The following is a 9,957-nucleotide window of genomic DNA, read 5'->3' as shown; positions in this document are numbered from 1 at the left end:
TGTACTGCTCTCTGTTGCTCCAGCCAATTCCTTAGTTCTTTCTTTCTTCAACCACAGAATCACATTTCCTGCACTGAATGGACAGAAAATTTAAAGCCTTTCTTTATATGTTAAATACAACATGTTCAACAAAAGTCCCTGGTGCTGAAGGAGCTTAAACTGGAAATAGGTCCTGAAAACTGAGACTGGGATCAAGGTTGAACTACCTCTCAAGGGCAGGGGAAACCATATTCATCTTGGAAAAAGCTGCTCCTTCTGGAAAGGAAGTTGGTTCCTTAGGGTCAGCACCACGTTGCCCCTACAGGACAAAGGCAAGCTGCCCCAAGCTACAACCAGTGGAGAGGTGAAAGCAAGCCATGATAAAACCCAGGCAAGAATCTGCTTTCAGAGGAAAAGAAAGGCAGCATCCCCTGTACCTGTCCTGGGTCTGGGATCTCAGCACTGCAGAAAGTATAGTGGGACATGCTGTTCCAAGCAAGGAAGCTGTGTCTTCATCCTGAGCTCTACACCTGTGAAATGTCCTCTTGCTCTGGAACAAGTATGGCTCTTCAACCAAAGGTTCAAAACAGTATGGTGAGATATAAGGAACTACATTTACATCATCACAAGAATTGATGAATGTTGAAAGGGTTGAAATGGGTTGTTTCTGAAATTGTCATGAGACATATATTTCAATAATGACTTGAAAGTTATGCATTAATTAGAGTCCTATAGAATGTTTCTATAGTCTGCAAGTTTGGAGGGGTAGACAGTAAACATTTTAGGCTTTGTGGACCAAGAGGCAAGTTCAGCGATGTTATGTAGGTACTTGTATGACGAAAGAAATTTCCATACATTTTTAACAAAGAAAATTAAAATATAACAATGGAGTAATTTTTTTTTTTTTTTTTGTAGTACAGGTCTACTACTGAGATTAGAAATCTTTTCTGGGCGTGGGAGGATAACTATTTTGCTTAAAGTTAATGTTCCCCCTCCTACACTGTTGGTGGGAATTCAAGCTGGTGCAACCACTCTGGAAAACAGCATGGAGGTTCCTCAAAAAGTTGAAAATAGAAGTACCCTATGACCCAGCAATTGCACTACTGGGTATTTACCCTAAAGATACAAATGTAGTGATCCGAAGGGGCACCCAAATGTTTATAGCAGCAGTGTCTACAATAGCCAAACTATGGAAAGAACCTAGATGTCCATCAACAGATGAATGGATAAAGAAGATGTGGTATATATACACAATGGAATACTATGTAGCCATCAAAAGAAATGAAATCTTGCCATTTGCAACGACATGGATGGAACTAGAGGGTATCATGCTTAGTGAAATAAGTCAATAGGAGAAAGACAATTATCATATGATCTCCCTGATATGAGGAAGTGGAGATGCAACATGGGGGTTAATGGGGTAGGAGAAGAATAAGTGAAACAAGATGGGATTGGGAGGGAAACAAACAATAAGTGATTCTTAATCGCACAAAACAAACTGAGGGTTGCTGGGGGGAGGGGGGTCAGGAGAAGGGGGTGAGGTTATGGACATTGGGGAGGGTATGTGCTATGGTGAGTGCTGTGAAGTGTGTAAACCTGGCGATTCACAGACCTGTACCCCTGGGGATAAAAATACATTATATGTTTATAAAAAAATTAAAAAATAAAGATGAAAAAAAAAAACTAAAAAAAAGTTGGTGTTCCCTATCATTAAAATGGACCCACCAACATAATCCAATGGGAGTAAATCGTCTTTCAAAAAATGATGCTGGGACACCTAGATGCAAAAGAATAAAGTTGGACCCCTACCCCACCATATACAAAAATAAACTCAAAGTGGATTAAAGACAGGAGGGAAGAGCTAAAATGATAAGGTTCTTAGAATGAAATTTAGGCATAAATCTTTGTGACTTTGGATTAGACAATGATTTCATAGATATGACACCAAAACAACAAACAGGAATAGAAAAAAAAAATCTGTAAATTGGACATCATCAAAATTAAAAACTGTTGGGGACAAAAGGCCACCATTCAGAAAGTAAAAATACAATTCACAGAATGGGAGAGAAATCTTGTAAATCATATATCTGATAAAGAATCACTAACAACTCCGTAATAAAAAGACAAACCAAAGTGGGCAAAGGATCTGAACAGATATTTCTTCCAAGAAGATAAACAGATGGCAAAAGAAACACATGAAAAGATACTCATCCTCATTAACCGTCAAGGAAATGTAAATCACAGCCACAAGGAGACACCACTTCACACCCATCAGGATGGCTAGAATCAAAAAGAGATAAAAATGGTTGACAAGGATGTAGAAAAATTGGAACCCTCATGCACTACTAGTGGGATTACAAGTTAGCTCAGCCTCTTTGGAAAATAATCTGTCATTTCCTAAAAAGGTTAAGTATAGGGCTCCTCTATGACTCAGCAATGCCATTCCCAAGTATATACCCAGGAGAAATAAAAACATTCATCTATATAATAACTCGTACATGAATGCTCATAGCAGCATTATGCACAATAGTCAAAAATTGGAAACAAACCAATGGTCATCACCTGACAAATGGCTAAATACATGTGGTAGCGTCAGGCAAGGGAATATAATCTGGCAATGAAACACTGAGAAACACATGGACTGATCTCGAAAGCATTGTGTTAAGTAAGGAAGTCAGGCGCAAAGGACCACACATCATGTAGCCATTTATATGTAATGTTCAGAATCTGGCTTGGAGGGTTGGGGGAAGGGGGACTCCTGGCCATAGTGTTTCTTCTTGGGTGATGAAGATGTTCTAAAATGGACTGTGCTAATGGCTCTGCAACCCTGTAAATATAAAAACGTATCTGGTTGGACACTTTAAATGGGTGAAGTGCATGGTGTGTGAATTGTCTCAATGAAGTCATTAAAAAAATCTACTGCTAATGGTTACCTGTTAATACAGATCTGCTAATCTGTAACGTCATTTTGAATATTTTATCTTTGACAATGTACTGTCAGGGGCGCCTCTGTGGCTCAGAGGGTTAAAGCCTCTGCCTTTGGCTCGGGTCATGATCCCAGCATCCTGGGATCGAGCTCCGCATCGGGCTTTCTGCTCAGCTGGGAGCCTGCTTTCCCCTCACCCATCCCTCTCTGTCTGCCTTTCTGCCTACTTGTGATATCTGTCAAATGAATAAATAAAATCTTTAAAAGAAAAAAAAGTACTTTCAGATAAATTCTGATATTAGTTAAATTCTGATATTAGTCTACAAGCATATGAGTGGAATTGAGTATATTTACTGCTTATAAGTCATTTATAGAATTTCTTCAGATTATTCTGGGCACCTAGGTGGTTCTGTTGGTTTAGCATCCAACTCCTGATGTGGGCTCAGTTCATGATCTCAGGGTCATGAAATAGAGCCCCACATCAGGTTCTGCACTGGGCTTGGAGCCTTCTCAAGATTCTCTCTCTTTCCTTCTGGTCCCTCCCCTCCCCAATCACACTCTCTCTCTCTCTCTCTCAAAACAACAACAACAACAACAACAACAAAAACCAAACTTCATTATATTGATTATATTGTTCTTTTGATATTTTCCCATTAGTGTATCGTTACATTTCAGATTAATCATTTCCAATAAGAGGGTAGGTGGATGCTCCTCTATTATATTATTAAATGGATTTTGAAACATGAAAATTTCCTTTGCCCTTGCATTGAGATCCAAAAAATCCTACTAGAACTGAAGTTTATGCTCAGAATCTGTGTCTGAAGAAAATATTTATGGGAATGGAGATGGCACTTTTTGTTTTCAATTTTACTAGCGCAGCATGTATATAAAGCATCTTGACATTACTTGTGATTCAAATATTAATTGTTATTGAAATGACTTTACAGAAGAATAAATTTTGCATAGAAGGTCTGATTTGCCTTGAATTTTCAGCTGAATTTATTAAGAAATATTAAGTTCACAGTAAAAGCTAATTTTTAAAGCCACCCCGTGTTTATGAACAATGGTTAAATCCTGTTCTTGTTCAGGAAAATTCCATTCTCAGACTTGACTTTGAAAAATGGCAATAAGACTTTCACTACCGCTAAGTCATTGAGCTGCTGCATAGCAGAGAAAGTCAGGATATTCAGCTTCTATTTCTGAAAGAGAAAATGCATGAGACTAACAATAGTTAAGTCCACAAGGGCAAATAAACGTCACTGTTGACACTACTTGCTCAGTACAACAGGACAGACTCCAACATTTCTTGCATGAATAAGCACAGGTTTAAGACACCTTACATTTTCACAAGCTTTGTAAATTTGTTCAACTAAGCCTTTTTCTGTGTTTCACATGTTTTATATACTTCACATGCTCAAGTCTGTTGGAGCACTTCTTAGTGACTCCACTTTGGGTTATCCTGAACGAGTGTTTTTTTCAATGTCTTTAAGAATGTTCTTGCCTGTAGTTGTTCCACACAGACTATTTACAGAGGCTAATGCTTCCATCATTTTAAACCCAGCATTGGCTCATCAAATAAACACCAACCAAGCAGAATCGTTAACATCTGCTGACTCATCAAAAGCCAAAGGAAATCACTTAAAATCATCGACCTTATTTTTTAATTGATGACTGATATTGCTCACAGTGTCCTCAACCCTCTGAACAGCTCTTCTACTGGTACACATAAGCAAGTTTATCTTCTCTGGACATATTTCTCTGGCTGCTGTGACCAAACATTTAATTAACTTACCATCAGTAAATGGGTTTCCTTGCTTAGCTAACAAATGGTCCATTCAGAAACTCACTGTGGCTTGCAGCCTCATTTTCCTAATTTTCGTTTTTGTGAAGAAATGACGCTGTGATGAAATACTTCAGTTTGTATCTTCAAATATTCCCTCCATTATTTCCCTGAGAGCAGGAATGTTGGATCTTCTCTCTTTTTTTCTTGATAGCTTGGCTACAAGTTTATCAGTTTTGTTCATATTTTTCAAAGAACCAGCTTTTGGTTCTGCTAATTTTCTTTGATTTCCTGCTTTCAATTGTACTGATTTCTGTTCCAGTTTTTATTATTTTTCTTCTGCAATCTAAGCTCATATTACTCTTTTTCTCTAGTTTCCTTAGGTAAAACTTTAGATTGTTGATTTAGATCTTTCTTTTTTCCTAGTACATGCTATAATTTCCCCTGTAATCACTTCTTTTACTGCATCCCATAGATTTTGATGAGTTGTAATTTAATTTTCCCTTAGTTAAAAATACTTTCATTTTTTTCATGACACTTTTTCCTTGACAGATACATTATTTAGAAGTGCATTTTGGGGGGCACCACTGAGAATGATTATCGCTATAACTAGGTCTGTCACATGTCTGTAACAATCTGCTATTCATTGCACACATTCTTTCTTATTTTATTTTCCCTTTTTCTGCCTTCTCTTATTTTAACTGAGCGTTTTATATGATTCCATTTTCTCTCCTCTCTTAGCATATCAGGTATACTTTGTTTAAAACCATTTTAGTGGTTTCCCTAGAGTTTGCAGTATCCATTTATAACTAATGTATGTCCACTTGCAAATAATACTCTGCGGCTTCACACACAGTGCAGGAAACTTAAAACAGAGTATCCTCCATCTTGCTTTCTCATCCCTTACGACTTTGTTGCCCCTCATATCACTTATATCCATATGCTATAAACTCTCACCCCACTGCTGCTTTTATTACTTAGGACACACTGTTATCTATCAGATCAAATAAGAATAGGAAAAACACAAGACTTTATTTTACCTTCATTCTCTGCTATTCTTTTTGTTGTGGAGATCTGAATTTCTGATCTTTATCATTTTCTTTCTTTCTGAAGAACTTTTTTCAACATTTTGTGTGAGACAGGTCTACTGGTGACAGATTCCCCCAATATTTGTCTGCAAAAGTCTGTATTTCTCCTTCACTTTTAAAGGATACCTTTATTGAATACAGCATTCTAGATTGGTGGTGTTTTTCTTTTCTTTCAACACTTTAAATATTTCACTCCACTCCTTGTTTTCATGGTTTGTTTTGAGAAGTCAGATGTAAATTTTATTTTTCCTCTATAAGCAAGGGATTTCTCCCCCACTGTAAATGGTGTCAAGATTTTACTCTCTTCTGTTTTTTTTTTTTTTTTTTCCAGTTCAAAGAAGATATACCTAGGTGATAGATTTGGGGGTATTGTTCCTATTGTTGTTCTCTGAACTTTCTTGATCTGTGATTTGGTGTCTGTCATTTGATTTTGAAAAATTGAGAATAATGAAGAGAAAATTGAGAAGCCGTTAGTGCTTCAAATATTTTTTCCATTTTTTCCTTTCCTCTTCTGTTATTCCCATTATGCATATATTATACCTTTGTCTTAGATCTTCTTGGTCTTAGATCTTTTGTTCCATTGATGTGCATGTGTGTGTATTTAAAAAAAAATTTATTGCCTAAATCCCTAAGAACAGAATTGCTAGGTCATATGGAACATGAATGCTTAACTTTAGAGGAGGCTGTCAAACTGTTTGTCAAACTGGTGGTTCCATTTTGATTGTCAGGGACAGCAAATGTGGGCTTCCATTCCACTACGCCCTTACCAGCACTGGGTATCATCAGGGTGGTTTGTTGGTTTTGCTTATTTGTTTTCATTTTAATCATATGAATAGGTTAGTAATGTCTTGTGGTGGTTTTAAGGAGCATTTCTCCAATAACTAATAATTTTGATCATCTTTCTTATGCTTATTCACCATCATCCCTTCTTCTTTTCTTTGTGAAGTGTCTGTCCAAATATTTGTCAGTTTGGGGGGTTTCTTTGTTTAAAGCTGAGATTCATGATTTTTTTTTAAATAGACTTACTTATTTATTTTTAAAGAGAGAGTGAGCACAAGCAGGAGCAGTATAGGGAGAAGGAGAGAGAATCCCAAGCAGACTCTATGCTTAGTACAGAGCCCAATGTGGGGGTCAATCTCAAGACCCCCAGATCATGACTTGGGCTGAAACCAAGAGTCAGGCCCCCAACTGACTGCACCATCCAGGTGCCCCAACACTCAAGAGTTTTTATATAGTCCATAAATATCTTACCAAATAAGTGATTTGCAAATATCTTACCGCAGTTACGTGACTTCACTTTTTGTGTTTTCAGCAAAGCAAAGCTAATCAACTGTATTCAGATATATATGTACACAACTCTCTAGGGTGGAGGCTTTGCTAACTTCTCCTTCAGGTTATGACAACTTCTAATATACAAACCTGATTAAGTGAACTGTTACAGCTTTATATCATTATCCTTCTCTATCCAGTAATTTTTTCCCCTGAAAAATCAAAGCTAACTATGTGCATAGAATTATAGCCCTTTACATTATAAACATTGTGGTTTAAATTGTTTTAGAAACAGGGAAGGAACTATTATATTAGGGGACTTTGCCAGGAATTTAAAGGCTTTGAGTTCTATTCTTTTCTGCCACTGAGCTCAAACCTTTGTTAAAAGTGTGTCATGTTATTAGAAATGACACCTCGTCCAATTCCAACAGATAGAAATAGATACCTCTGAATTAAACATTGATAAATGGCATCCCAGAATTGTCAGATTGGATAATTCAGGCCAAACATCCTACTGAATATAACTGAACAGATTGAGGAGGAAAACAAAACTCTTGAAAGCATCAAATAGCTAAGGGGATACTTAGAAAGCCTCAGCCAGCAGCAGGGAGTGGATCAGACTTCAGAGAAGTGAACCATAGCCACTAGGTGACTTACACAACATTATCCACCACCTCAGCCTGTCATCTGCACAACACCCCACTCAGCAACAGTGGAATATGCACCATTGCCCAACATACAAGGCCATAAAAATATCTCGATACATTTAAAAAGATTGAAATAGTGCAGAGCATGGGATTTTTGGCCACAGCAAAATTAAATTAGATCAACAACAGGAAGAAAAAATTGGAAAGTACCCTAATACTTGGAAAATTTAAAAAACACCAAAGAGCCAAAGAGGAACTTAAGGATGAAATTAGAAAATATTTGGAGTGAATGAAAATGGAAATACAATGTGTCAGCTATTTTATGGAGTGCAGCTAAAATAGCACATGAGGGCAAATATATAGCTGTAAAAGCCTATATTAGAAAACAAGAAGAATCTCAAGTCAATAACCTAAGCTTTCATGTTGAGACACAGGAGGGGGGATCACTGCTTCTGGGTTACTGGATGGCCTTGAGCTCTTAGGAGCAAGGTGGTGTTTCTCTGGGGTCTGCGTGTCCTCTGTGATGCCCACAGAGGCAGAGCTCTGTTCTTTCTAAACCCAGTGGTCAGACCTGCTCATGTCTCAGCATCTTTCCAGGACTGACTGACCCCAGGATGGTGTGGAGTGCAGCACATTCGCCTATCACACAGTCACCATCCTGGATCCAAGAACGTATCTTCCCTCTGGACTTGTGACGGGGTTGTCAGTATTTGCTCTTGAGCCTGCTTCTGAATCCTTGGTCTATGATGGACAGCTCCCCAGATGCAGTCCTCAATCTCTGCAGTCACTGGGGCCTTGGACAAGTGGTGACCGTGTGCATGGGGACACATTGTAGAAAAGGAAAGAAACGAAGAAGTTATATTGTGCAACCACTAACTAAAAGCTTACATAGCTCACTAACATGGGGAGTTTCAAGACAGAAATGAATGGTGGAAATACATCCCTAAATTCCTAAAGATGAGGGAAAATGTTACCAAGAAGAAATACAATAAAAAATTTCTATGCTTCCATTAATGTGGCCTCAAAATAGTAAAATGGCTTTTTCTTTTTTAAAAAAGGGAGGTAAAAATCAATAAAGAAAAATCCACAGTTGGTGAGAGGTATTAAAATAACTTTCTATCACATTAATAGAACAAGAAAACAAAAAAAATCAAGATATAAAATATTTGAATAACTAATTTGACATAATGGATATTTATAGAATACTGTATCCAACAACTTGCAGTTATAAATTCTTCTCAAGTACAGGTGCAATGCTTAGAAAAACCACATCCTAGGCATAAAGCCAACTTCAACAAATTTCGGAGGGTTGAGATCTTCTAGAAAACATTTTCTGACCACAAAAAAATAGCTGGAAATCTATAAAAATTCAAAACTAGAGTATCCCCTAAGTAGCATGTTTTAAAATAACTTTAGGTCAGATAAGTCACAATGGAAGTTAGAAAATATTTGGAATGGAATGATAATAAATGTGTGAAATATCAAAACTTGTGGGGTATAGCTAATGCTATGCTTAGAGGGAAGTTGATAGCCATAAAATGCATAGAATTAAAAAGAAAAAGGTTGAAAGTCAGTGATCTAAGTGTTCACTTAAAGAACCTTAGTTGAACCAAGGCAGTGGTCCCTCCGATGCACTGAGGCAGGGTCTTTGTGTATCTTTTATGTCTATTTGAGGCTAGTCCCTTGGGGGAGCCCTCACAGAGAACATTGTAGAATCTCATTCTGAAAGGCAAAGACTTGCTGGTCCCTGTCTGTCATCTCCACTTTCCATGGGCGGATGTGAAAGCTTCTGTGTAGGAGAGTGGAGAGTATAAGAAAAGACCCTTTAGGACATCTGCATGACTTGGGGTAGGCATAGAAATATTTGGATATAAAATCATGGGAATATGGCTTAGAAGCATCTAAACTCAAGACAGTGAAGAAACAGTGTGGGGTCAAGAAGTGCAGGGGGACTGACCACATGGCTTCTTGATTGGAGTGTATTTTGTTCCCCTGGGGTAAGGAGGCATAGTAGGGCATAAACCATCGACTAAGACCATGCATGGCTGCTCAGTGCCTGGGAGTCAAGGGCTGACATGGTGTGTGGAGAAGGGAGTGGTGGCCAATGTAATGTGATCATTTTCTCCTCCCAACCCATTAATCAGCATCCTTCAGGAAGTACAGATGGTCTGCCATTCCTTCTATACCTTTGCAAGTTCAGTCAGTTCTGCTCACACAACTGCACCATTCCCCACTCCACACACTCCTAATACACACACTCACATCCAT

Source organism: Mustela erminea, chromosome 3, assembly GCF_009829155.1.
Source record: "Mustela erminea isolate mMusErm1 chromosome 3, mMusErm1.Pri, whole genome shotgun sequence".
In the NCBI taxonomy this organism is placed as follows: domain Eukaryota; kingdom Metazoa; phylum Chordata; class Mammalia; order Carnivora; family Mustelidae; genus Mustela; species Mustela erminea.
The sequence above is the reverse complement of the archived record's forward strand: the minus strand, read 5'-3'. Positions refer to the sequence as shown.